This window comes from Dendrobates tinctorius, unplaced genomic scaffold (genome assembly GCF_039654945.1).
Source record: "Dendrobates tinctorius isolate UK_male_01 unplaced genomic scaffold, ASM3965494v1 ptg000221l, whole genome shotgun sequence".
Classification (NCBI taxonomy): domain Eukaryota; kingdom Metazoa; phylum Chordata; class Amphibia; order Anura; family Dendrobatidae; genus Dendrobates; species Dendrobates tinctorius.
Genome location: NW_027361888.1, coordinates 753132 through 764434, shown reverse-complemented (window position 1 = coordinate 764434; position 11303 = coordinate 753132). Strand labels below are relative to the sequence as shown.

The 11303-nt window shown below is 46.7% G+C and overlaps 1 long non-coding RNA gene across 1 annotated transcript; it reads right to left on the bottom strand.

Moving 5' to 3' along the window:
• Positions 1 to 5717: 5717 nt before the first annotated feature.
• LOC141058947 (uncharacterized) lies at positions 5718 to 8540 on the bottom strand. The gene is made up of 2 exons (XR_012222353.1): positions 8105 to 8540; positions 5718 to 7711 (listed from the first exon to the last, which is right to left on the bottom strand). It is a non-coding gene; the product is annotated as an uncharacterized lncRNA (long non-coding RNA).
• Between the last annotated feature and the right edge of the window lie 2763 nt (positions 8541 to 11303).

The window sequence follows — 11303 nt, the reverse complement described above, 5'->3', positions numbered from 1 at the left end:
ACACCTCTCTAGGGTAAGCCTGGCCGATGGTGCAGTGGGTCCACATCCACCAATGTTACACCAAGTAACTGTACACACCTCACAACTTTTGAAGCACAGATAAAGGCACAGAGCATGCGGCGCACATAGCAGCAAACTTTGGCCTCACCCTAATCCACGGCCATTTACCACTGCTTTCTCCCCCGGCAGGAGGAGTTGTCAGAGGGATGCTGGTAGTGAGGGATATTCAGCAGACGCCTGAGACTGCAGGACGTAGACCCAAATCTGGGACTGACCGCTGTATCCGGGACAGTTGGGACTACAGATGAGCAGGTGGATTCATGGCTCTCTGGTCCAGCGTGCGTGGGACCTGGGGATTATTTTTTGTGCCATCATTCACAGTCGGAGCCTCCAGAACGGTCTCCTCTTTATGTAGCGTCACTATACGACATCCGGCTTATTTGTGTCTGTAAGGCCGTGTTCACACATTGCAATACGGTGTTTTTTGTTTTCTGCAGGATCCGCACCATCTACAATAACGATCTTCTCCCCCTTATTTGATGCGTTCTTGGTGCAGAGGTGAAGCCGCGTTTTTATTGCGCTTTTTAGAGGACAGAAAAGCTTTGATTCTGCACTTAATAAAGTTTCTGCAGTTTTTTACCTGCGATTTTATTAGAGAGAGAAAAGCCCCAAATCGGCACAGATCAGCTGCGTGCCTTGGGCGCCCAGCGGGCGCCTTTTATGGTAAAGTAGTTTTTATTAAGGATTTATTTACATAAATGGGGTAAAGAAAAAGGGGCGACAGATTATAAATACCCAGTAATACAGAGAAGAACCAAACAACAGCAAAAAGAGAAATGTAAAGTCATGAAAGAGAGAGGCGGGAGAAAGGGGAGAAAGGGTTAAGGAGGAGAATGGGGAAGGAAAAATAGGGGTTTGTTAACCACTTAGAGACCTTGCCCTTTTTCGTTTTTGCGTTTCTGTTTTTCGCTCCCCTTCTTCCCACAGCCATAACTTCTTTATGTCTCCGTCAGTATGGCCATGTTAGGGTTTGTTTGTTGCGGGACAAGTTGTGCTTTCGAACGACATCATTGGTTTCACCATATCGTGTACTCAAAAATGGGAAAAAATTCCAAGGGCGATGAAATTGCAAAAAAAGTGCAACTCCACAACTTTTTGGGGATTTTCTTTTTACCATATTCACCAATTGCTAAGACTGCCCTGCCATTATGATTCTCCAACTCATTACAAGGTCATAGACACCAAACAGGTCTCAGTTCTTTTTTATTTAAGTGGTGACAAAAAATCCAAAATTTGTTGAAAAAAAAATTGCGCCACTTTCTGAGACCCGTAGCGTCTGCATTTTTCATGATCTTGGGTTGGGTGAGGGCTTATTGTTTGCACGCCGAGCTGATGTTTTTATTGATCCCATTTTGGTGCAGATACGATCTTTTGAACATCCGTTATTGCATTTTAATACAATGTCGCGGCGACCAAAACACCTTAATTCTGGCATTTTGCCTTTTTTTTGCACTACACCGTCTAGTGATCAGTTTGTTCCTTTCTTTATTGATAGATCAGGCGATTCTGAACGCGGCGATAACAAATTTGTGTATGTTTGGTTTTTCTATTGTTTTATTTTGAATGGGCCGAAAGGGGGGGACATTATTATTAGTAATATTATAGGATGAAAAAATCTCTTATTCTCCTCTAGAATACAGAAACATCCATTGTACACAGCAGTGTATTTCTATCTGAATAATCTGCCTGTAGTCAGAGCCTGGAATATAGATCAAGTGCACACAATCCTGCAGTCACTTCACCAGAGCTTGTGGCTCAGCAGCTTACAGTGCCTGTCAGTAATGTTGAGGCTGTGGGTTTGGGATCTGGGAGTGTAACATAAAAAAATACATTTTTGTAATTGCTTATTATTTTTAATACTTTTATAGGAACAAAAAAATATATTTTTCTTCCCCTCAGTATACAGGCACCATAAAAAGCATTCTTATACACAATGTATTGCTATGGATATGTATACTCTGCTTCTGAGTTCACTGCTGGCAATATGACCAAATTCTCCCATCTCCAGCATTGTGAGCTGTGGCTCACTGGTAAAGCAGCAGCCTGTGGAGACTGAGATGGAAGCTCATACTCCTGGGGAGACCAATCACTGAAGGGAGAGGAAGTGAATCTATAATCTAATTTATGCACTTAGCAGAGAGAAGCGGCCAATCCCTCCGAGCAGGAGGAGCTACAGGAGCAATGAAAATGTCGGAGAGAGGAATATAGAGGTTGGGAGAACAGCTGAGACAGGACATGACAGTCCAGCTGAATCTGGGATGGTTGGGAGCTATGCAATTGAGAGGCTGTTGTGTCATTACCTTAACAAGGCGGTCCATGCTTGGAAATTCTACTAACATGAGTGGCCAAAATTCCTCCAGAAACTCACTGCCAGTTATTGCAAGCGCTTGATTGCAGTTGTTGCTGCTAAGAGTGGCCCAACCAGTTATAAGGTTTAGGGGCAATCACTTTTTCACACAGGGCCCTGAAGGTTTGGATTTCTTTTTCCCTATATAATAAAGATCTTCATTAAAAAACTGCATTTTGTGTTATCTTTGGCTAATATTTACATTTGTTTGGTGATCTGATACATGTGTGACAAACATGCCAAAGAATAGGAAATGTGTATGCATATGTCTATGTATACATATATACAGTGTGTGTGTATATTTATAGTGATGGTGAGGAGGCAGGGAGGAGTTTGTGTGAAAAATGGAGAAGGCGTGCTAAGTGCTGGCTCACAGGCCACTGCAACGCATAGTGGAGCTTGTAGTATTAGAGCGCAGTACGCCGGGGGACAAGAAGTGATTGATAAACATCAGAGCTGCATCTGGCAGACACCAAGTGATGCTATCTGCCTTATAAAGGTATATATTACTATAATAAGAGTATGGATCCATTACTGGCACATAATGGTAAGATTAATGAATGCAAAATTAAACGAATTAGGGTAGTGGATAACTTTTAATATTTGGTGCAGACACCTTTGTTTGTAATTACAGAGGTCACGACCCATTTTCTATGTTCCAACTGAGGGAAGGAGGTTTTTGGCTAAAATCTTGCGATCCTTGACCCATCCATCCTCCCTTAAATACGGTGAAGTCATCTTGTCTGTTTTGCAGAAATACACCCCTAAAGTATGATGTTTCCCCCCCACCGTGCTTCATGGTTGGGACGGTGTTCTTGGATTTGCACTCATCCTTCTTCTTCCTCCAAACATGGCAGGTGCTGATGATAGCAAAAAGTTCTATGTTGGTGTTATCTGACCAAGTGACATTCTCCCTTGCCTCCTCAGGATCATCCAGTGTTATGAGTGAAGGAAGACACTAAATAAAAAATAAATAAAGTGCCTTCGCCACTCGGGGTCCACTGTGGGGTGGATGGAATAACCGCTGCTAAAAGAGGCAGAGCCCTAAGGCAGTAATGTGCACAGGGTTTTAGCTGCACCCAGTGCACTGAAGCAGACTGTTATATGCACAGAGCTGCAAACAAAAGCATAAATAACGCTGAGTCTGTACAGGGTCACAGACTTCCAGCGATGCAGATACGGTATTAAAGGTCACAGGAGTAGCCTTAAGCACCAGGACTACTCCTTCTAGACCTACCGTAAAAATAGGATGTGGAACATCGCAACTGCCAACGCCCGACAGGCTGCAACCGCAGCGCGGCGTGAACTGAGCCACAGAGAAAGCACCGCTATGCTGCAAGCGTGATGCAGGAAACGCTAGCTGCTGGCAAAGATGAAGCTTGAGCGCGCTGGCGCTAATACTGGCTGATGCCCAAACACTCACACAGACGTATTATCAGAGGGAAGGGGTTCTTAATAAGTCAGTCACCAGTCCAAGCATCCATCACCATACATACTGCAGCCGTATGAAAATACTAGCGCATGGCGGAACGGCCATGCGCACTTTTTATAGCATACGGGACCTGCCAGAAATCTCCAGGTCTCCAAAAGGAGCCAAAAGGATCCGGAGCAGGACCTGAGCACCTGACTCCTGAACTCCAGTGGGAGCTCGTCTCGTGAGCATGCTCAGAAGATGGCACAAAGGACTTAGCCTCTGGAGATAAATGTGAGAATCTGGATTCCTGCATAGGCATGGTAGAAACCAGATTCCTAACATCCAGATGGCTATTGGCAAACTTCTAATGGGCCTTGACATATGCTGGTGTGAGTAGCAGGACCTTGCGGCCCTGGAAGATATTAATCCATGATGGCATAATGTGCTTGTAGCTCTATTACCGGCACCCCTGCATGGTGGGACGCCAGCTTACTGCCTCAGACCCTCGGCACAATCCTCAGCGTTCTCCTGCTTCCTGGTTGTGTGAGCCCCGCAGCTCCAAGCGATGCACCTAGTACACACATGCGCGCACTCACCCATTCTTAAAGGGGCAGAGCAAGTATATACTAAATACTCTTAGCTTGTTGCTCAGAGATGTTTAGTATAATTACTACACCTGGAAGATGGCTTCCAGCTAATTACTGGGAGTCATCCTATATAAAAGACTCCCTCTCCCTTAGGGATTCGCCATGCAACGTGTAGAATCATTAGTCAGTAAGGTGTACTACTGATGCGTTATGAGGTCCCCTGGTCCTGGTTTGGCTAGTGTCCTAAACCTGTATTTCTTGCCCCAGTGTGGCCAGTCCTGAATCCGTCATCCCCTGGTCCCAGAGCAGCCAGTGTCTGAAACTCATTCTGGTGTAGCACGTCCTGTATCCGTAGTCCCCTGGATCCAGAAAGGCCAGGGCCTGAATCTCATTCCCGGAGCGGCCAGTGCTTGAAGCTTGTCCATGAGTGGCCAGTGCCTGAACATTGTCATCTGCTCTGTGTTCGACCAAACCCTGTTCCAGTATCATAGACCAGAGTGTCTTAACCTTGCCCTAATCAGTGTCAGTAACCATTCTGTAGAGGTACCAGAACTTACTAGTCTGAACAGAGACGTATCCCTATTGAGTGTCAGTGAACCTGACCTCTGGGGTCTGCAGCTGCAATACTGGGTTCTGCCCAGGAGTGGTACCTGGCGGCTACCTGCAGGTCAGTCTGTATCCACCAGTGAACACTAGGTAGCTGATTAGCTATGCACACTTCCTGAGCAGGCCCGGTCCTGTGATCCCAGCTCTCTTCAGGTCATTGACCAAGTCTTACCATGTAGTTCTGGGTTGATTTCTGACCTTTCTCAGAATTTTCCTTACCCCACGAGACGAGATCTTGCATGTAGCCCCAGACCGAAGAAGACTGACAGTTAACTTGTGTTTCTTCCATTTTCTAATAATTTTGTCAACAATTGTTGCTTTCTCATCAAGCTGCTTGCCTTTTGTGCTGCAGCCCACCCCAGCCTTGTGCAGGTCTACAATTTTGTCCCTGGTGTCCTTAGACAGCTCTTTGGTCTTGGCCATGGTGGAGAGGTTGGCGTGTGACTGATTATCTGGAAAGGTGTCTTTTTGTGACGGACTCAGCTCCTGCTGAGCCCATTTTTTGAGTGGACCCTCTGGGTCATGGCACCCACCCACCGAGGGCGAGCTTACCTTGTGAGAATCCACCTCCTATACAGGGAGTGTCAGGGGCAAGACCAAGGGGGTGAGCCACCACGACTGCTGGGACCAGACGGCCGGCTCAGGGGACACTAGACGAGTGTCTGATGACAAGGACGAGCAGGAAGCAAGACGAAACAAGACGTAGGTGCAAGGTAACTTCATTAGGATAACTCAGGATCACATACAGTGTAAACAAGCAAAACGTGCAAGGTGCGTGCGTGGGGACGCCAAGGTCCATAGCATGGTATGTGCCAGGTGGCACGCCTAGGTACAGGTAACGGCACGATGGCATCGGACTCCGGACTGCTGGCAACGATCGACATCATCAAGGCATCAGGCTGCGGACATCAGCTCCGGACATCAGGCCGCAGTCATCCAGCTCATGATCTCTGGCAGCGATCGGCAGGTTCCGGACATCCGGCAGGCAAACCAGGTTTCAGGCAAGGAGGCACGACAGGTATCCAGGCATGGTGCGTGTTACAGAACACGCCGAGGTCTGAGGCTAGGTGCAAGGCAAGGTGCGTGTGTAGGGGACACGCCAGGGTTCAAGGCTAGGTGCAAAGCAAGGTGCGTGTGTAGGGGACACGCCAGGGTTCAAGGCTAGGTGCGTGTGTAGGGGACACGCCAGGGTTCACAAAACAAGACAGGGTGCGTGTGTGGAGACACGCCAAGGCAAGAGACAGAGTGCATGTGTAGAGACACGCCAAGGCACAAGGTACGAGACAGAGTGCGTGTGTAGAGACACGCCAAGGCACAAGGTACGAGACAGAGTCCTGAGCGTGCAAAGGGCACGCCAGGGTCAGGCGAGGCAGAGTCCTGCGCGTGCAGAGAGGCACGCCAGGAACAGGGTTCAAGGACCAGGCAAGACAGGAATCAGAGCAGAGCAAAGTTAACAAAGTGTTGTGCAAGAGTAGCACGAAAAGACACAGTGCGAGAACCAGCGTGAGTGCAAGGGAGCACGGAGACCACGGCTGGGAGCGCCGGCAGGTGGTACTGACGATGGCAGTTGCAGGCGGGCACGACTAGAGGCGGCACCGCCGCGGGGCCACGCAGCCAGATCACTATAGCACTGGACGGGGCACGGCTGAGGCACACAGGAGAGCATGGCTAGAGGCGGCACGGCTGAGGCACACCAGGCAGGCACAGATGACCAGTCACGTGCAAGGAGGCACAGAGCCACAAGGCAGGGCTAGGCAAAGACACAGGACAGAGACACGTACAGACAGTACGGCAAAGCCTAGTGCGAAAAGTGCAAGGGCGCACAAAACATCAGGGACAATACAAAGAACAAGGCAGAGACCTGCGCATGCAAAGAGCATGCCAGGGACAGGGACAGTCTAGCAGCGGAGCGTAGGCCGAAGCCCAGAGCCGGGCCAAGGCAGGGCCTTGGGACTAGACAAGGTACACAGGCGAGGCAGAGTCCTGCGCGTGCAGAGAGGCACGCCAGGGACAGGCGAGGCAGAGTCCTACGCGTGCAGAGAGGCACGCCAGGGACAGGCGAGGCAGAGTCCTGCGCGTGCAGAGAGGCACGCCAGGGACAGAGACTGAGGCAGGGTACCTGAAGCCACAAAGCAGAGCGAGACATGACACGAGGACAGAAACACGGAACAGAAGCAGAGCAAACAAGGACTACAAGGCAAAGCAGAGCAGGGACAGAACATGGCACGAGAGACAAACACTAGACAAGAGACGGAATACGAGCACGGAGCGTGTGCAGAGATGCACGACAGAGCAGAGTGCAAGGGCATAGAATAGAGGGAGCGCCCCACAGACCAAGCAGCCATGCAGGGACACCACACAATACTCAGGCCCAGAGCATAGGAAGGGGCGGCCTGATATAGGGCATAGCACCTCCTCTTCCAGGTCAGGACCAGGGGAGCACTTCCGGGTTCAGATCCACAGGATAACAGAGCGTAGTCACATGATCGGAGATCCAGACATGACGAGATGACTGCAGAATCAGTGCTGAAACCTAGACAGGTCACATGATCAGAGTTCCAGACATGACGAGATGATTACCGAACCAGACAGTGCAGGATCTTTAGGAAACGTCACATGATCAGCGTTCCAGACATGACGAGATGATTGCAGAACCAGACAGTGCAGGATCCAGGCAGGGACACATGATCAGGGACTCTAGACAAGACGAGAAGATCACAGAAGGCAGAGCAGAAACGCAGGCATCCTGCAGCTCAGACATGAGGTGAGTGTGCACACTGCTCTAGCGAACATGCCGGACAGCAGACAAGATATGCACATGCACATCACTCCAGGAGTTCTTGAGACAAAACAGACATGGCAGACATGACACTTTTATACAGGTAACAAGTTCAAACCGGTTGCAATTAATACAGGTGAAAGCAGAGTAGAAGGGCTTTTTAAAGAAAAACTAAAAGGTCTATGAGAGTCTGAATTCTTGGTGGTTGGTCGGTGATCATATACTTATTTCATGCAATAACATGCAATTTCATTATTTTAAAATCATACAATGTGATTTTCTGTTTTTTTTATTTTTAGATTTTCTCTCACCGTTGAAGTGTACCTGTGATAAATATTACAGACTTCTCCATTCTTTGTAGGAGGGAAAACTTGCAAAATCGGCAGCGTATCAAATACTTATTTTCCGCACTGTGTCAGGATCTTGGCTGTACATGTCCTTAAAGATTCATTTCTTACATTCGCATCAAGACATTTTTCAACCAAACTGCGAAGTATTGAGCGATGAGCACGGTGAGAGATTTCACCAAGATATTGCACCTATGGAAACAAGAGATCAAGGACAATGGAATCCATCAATGCTTGTAGATAACGTTGGGCCATTGTAAGAGATGACCCGGTGCAGGAGTACAAGAGACAAGCAAAAAGAGTTGTCACTGAATGAGGACTGTTATGAATGAGTCACCGAGGAGGAAAAACAAAAACAAGCTAAGCCACAGAAAACTAGAGAGGTTGGTAACTAAGCGGATTGTAGACCCCTGATCCTATCCACACAACTAGCAGTAGCCGTGGAGCGTACCTACGATGATCCTAGGCGCCTTGTCACAGCCGGAGAACTAAATAAGCCTAAAGCAATAAAAGGGAAATCTAAACTGCCCCAGAGCAGACCCCAAAGCAATAGACAGCCCCCAAACATGTATTGTCGGTGAGACAAGATGAAAACACAAACTCAGATAGAAAAATAGGCTGAGCAAACGATGGGGCCCACACTAACTAGAAAGGACAGGAAAGGAAAGATGCTGTCTGCAATCACGCACAAAACCCTGCCAAAAAATGTCCAACACTTTCTGATAACAAAAACCCTGAAGTCGCTAGACTTCAATTCCCTTTATCAGCACTCTGGTATATTCTGAAGACAGAGCAAAAAGAGACCAATCTGATCTGGGACAAAAAACAAACTGGCATAAATAGAGACATAAGAATGGAAATTCAGCACAGCCCCAGCAGGGGCTGGCTGACCACAAAAACTGAGTAAACCAGACCAAATCTCATGTGAAAAAATAGCAGAGCACACTTAGCTTGAGAAGGCAGGAACAGAACTGGAATCCAGAACCTCAGGGCAGGAAAATCACCAGCACAAAATTAGGGAGTCGGCTGTCTTAAATCCAGTTAGAGACTCCTGATGTCCACTCACAGTCCTCCTCCTCAGGTGGCAGGACTCTGCAATTTAGATCAGCTTCATTACCTACTGTCACCACTAGAGGGAGCCCAGATGGAGAACTCACGACTCCTCTGTCAACACAGCCAGCTCCACCACCCTCACCAGAAGTCAGAGGTAAACCAGAAAATGAGTTCACAACAGTGGACCAAATTTTATAATGCAATTTTTGTAACTGTTTATAATTCGTAATAGTGTTTAGATATGTTTTAGATATTGGAATTGCTGCTAAGCTTCCTCGAAGTATCAGACAATTGGCCTAACAAAATATCACGCATCTTTATATTTGCAAAATTAATGTTTCCGAGTACTGAAACTTTTATGTATCAATAACATGTAGCGGTAAAAGGAAAACTTTTAGATATCATAGAAACAAGGGACAAGTAAAATTGTCATTGTCAGATCTGAATTCAGAAGGGGAGAATCAGGAGGACACGGCTCGTTTCATAACCCAACCGGACAGCTTTTTTTTAACCAATGAATTTTTATTAAATGTTAAACAGCTACAAGTCCTACAGTCAGCGCAGAGACAATAGAGTCGGTGATAGGGGCATCACATATGACTTGGCTCCTAGAGAAAAGGAAAAACCAAGGAAAACTGAAGCACAAAAAATAGGGATCATATGAACTAAGGTGGGGGGGTAAGATGGAAAGGTGTACAATAGTCCATGAAACTTTAAGCTGATTTTCATCATGCCGTAATTATTTAGTTTCAAATGCAGCGTAATACAATAAATAAGAGGGGTGGTATTGTGTTTAACCCCTTTCTTACATCAGGCGTACTATTCCGTCCATGTGCCCTGGGCCAATTTGACCATTGATGGAATAGTATGTCTCGGCGATCGGTGGTGCACACGGGTGGTGTGCGGCCGATCGCGGCCAGGTGTCAGCTGATTCTCACAGCTGACACCCAGCACTAAGTGCCAGGAGCAGTCACAGACCGATCCCGGCATTTTATCCCCCAAAATACTGCAATCGAACACGATCACAGCATTCCAGGAGCAGGCAGAGGGCTGACAGTCCCTCTGCCTTTGGATCAGAGACCCCACAACGTGATGCGAGGTCGCGATCACTGCCATGGTAACCTGATGTTGTCACCACCAGAGCGAAGAAACTTCCTTGTCATGCGCAGTGCAAGTCAGGAAGTCACTCAGTGTCAGGGCACTGAGTGCAGTGCTGACAGCTTCTATAGCAGGGGTGGGGAACCTCAGGCCCCAGGGCCATTTATGGCCCTCGATGACCTTTTATCAGGCCCTTGAGCAGATTCTCAGGGACTGCATTCTTGGGCAGGGAGCTGTATTGTGATTGCCAGAAGCTCATTAATTTCTTCTTGCTCTGTTAGCACACACACACAGTGTTCACTACTGAACATTGAAGGGCATACAATGAAAGATTAAGTCATGAAACCAGTGCCAGAGTCAGGATGTACTTTGTGGGTGGAGTTTGTACGGCCCCCGAAGGATGGTATAAATATCCAAATGGCCTTTGGAAGAAAGAAGATTCCCCACCCCTGTTCTATAGCATGGGGATGCTGCTTCATCTGCCTGCCATAGAAGCGATCAGCCTGCAAAAAATGACTGTCCCATAGTGGGACAAAGTGTAAAAGATAGAATGAAATAAAAAAAAATGTAACTAATTGTAAAAATAGAAAAGAAAAAAAAAAAAAATAATAATAATAAAAAAGTCAATATTTATTCTAACATTAAATATTTGAATTAAAAAAAATCTAAACAGTAAAAGTACACATATAATGTATTGCCACGTCCATAACGACCCAACCTATAAAACTGTTCCACTAGGTAACCCCTTTAGTGAACACCATAAAAGCAAAGGCAAAAAACGCTTTGTCTTCATACCGCCATGCAAAAAGTGGAAAAACACGTGATCAATAAATAAACATGGTACCGCTGAAAACGTCATCTTGTCCCACAAAAAAAAGCCCCCATACAGTGTCATCAGCGGAAAAATAAAAAAGTTATAGCTCTCAGAAAAAAGCGATGAAAAAATAATTATTTTTTATATAAAATAGTTTTTATTGTATAAACATAAAAAATGATATAAATGAGGTATTGC